Raw genomic sequence first — 1,583 nt, forward strand, 5'->3', positions numbered from 1 at the left:
TTTTTTTTACAATTATAAATATTTGCCTAGTTTAAAATTAAATATGTGCTACTTTGGTTATATATTATAATGATCAAATTTAATTAGTTTTATATAAAATTCCAAAGAAAAAGATTTAAAAATTTATTATCATCATCATTATTAACGAGTAGAAAAGAAAACACTTTGTACTTTTATTGTGTGTTCCTTTTTCATATAATGTATTTTTCATAAAAAAAAGATAAGTTATATTATTTATACTTATATATATATATAAATAATTTCTTATTTATATTACTTTTAATAATTTTAATTTTTATAAAATTTCATGTTAATAATTATTAACAATACTAATTTTTTATTTTGGCTAGTATTTAAGCATTTTTAAATGTGTTTTATTTTTTTTCAGCTCAACATGTTAATAGATTGAGTTAGGGCCGGTTGACTTGGAATCCGCAACAAGTTTTTGAGTTCTGACGACAAGAAAGAAACACAAACGGTCCACGCTGGCAATCCTCTCGTGGACGAAGCGACCAATTAGAAAGAAGCACACGGATTAGCATAATTTATCAAATCCAAATTACCTTTGAATTTGAAGTCTTCAAAGTCCACGGTCTCGGATTACACGCTTATATAAAAACAAAACCCTGTTCCCTTCTTTTCATTATTCTTCCTTCTCACTTTCCAAAATTTAATCTTCCAAATTTCTAATCTTTCAATTTTCCTCTCTCTTCATCCATGGCTCGTACCAAGCAAACAGCTCGCAAGTCCACCGGTGGAAAGGCCCCAAGGAAGCAACTCGCCACCAAGGTATTAGGGTTTTCAATTTTTCAATTACCACTTTTTCTCAATTCCCAATTATTCAATTCACAATTTTTTCTTCAACCCTAATTGAATAAATGTGATATGTGTAGGCTGCGAGAAAATTGCGCCAACAACCGGTGGAGTCAAGAAGCCCCATCGTTATCGCCCCGGAACCGTTGCTCTTCGGTAATTAGCTATTTTCTTCAATGGTTTTTGTTCTTGTTTTTCAACACTTTTTGCTAAAAATTGAATTTTTAATATCGTGATTTCAGTGAGATCCGAAAGTACCAAAAGAGCACGGAGCTTCTGATCCGCAAGCTCCCCTTCCAGTGTCTCGTTCGTGAAATTGCACAGGACTTCAAGGTATGTTCAAATCTGTGAAGAACCCTAATTTTTCATTTTTCTTTTGTTGTTTGGTTTTGTGACTAAGCTTTAATTGTTTGAATTGTTTTTGCAGACTGATTTGAGGTTCCAGAGTCACGCGGTTCTTGCTCTTCAGGAGGCTGCAGAGGCTTATTTGGTGGGTTTGTTTGAGGACACCAACTTGTGCGCCATCCACGCCAAGAGGGTCACCATCATGCCCAAGGACATTTAACTTGCACGCCGCATCCGTGGAGAATGTGCTTAGGCTTATAGCATAGTTGTTACCTTTCCGTTTTGCAATACTTTTATTGTTTTTAGGTTTTTAGTTAAATTTCAGTTTGCTATGCGATGTATAGATAGATATATGGAGACAGCATTTTACCTATTGTTGTTCCTAGACACCAACATTTGGATAATCGGATTCTGCTCATTTTATA

General features: G+C 33.8%; 1 pseudogene across 1 annotated transcript; it reads left to right on the plus strand.

The window, feature by feature from the left end:
* The first annotated feature begins 629 nt into the window (after window positions 1-629).
* On the plus strand, window positions 630-1,378 carry LOC145950503 (histone H3.3-like; annotated as a pseudogene). Its single transcript, XR_014428378.1, has 4 exons — window positions 630-789; window positions 894-969; window positions 1,056-1,146; window positions 1,241-1,378. The product of XR_014428378.1 is annotated as a histone H3.3-like (transcript).
* The last annotated feature ends 205 nt before the right edge of the window (window positions 1,379-1,583 follow it).

The sequence above is a fragment of the Cajanus cajan genome, chromosome 8 (assembly GCF_000230855.2).
Source record: "Cajanus cajan strain Asha chromosome 8, NIPB_CcT2T_4, whole genome shotgun sequence".
Taxonomy (NCBI): Eukaryota; Viridiplantae; Streptophyta; class Magnoliopsida; order Fabales; family Fabaceae; genus Cajanus; species Cajanus cajan.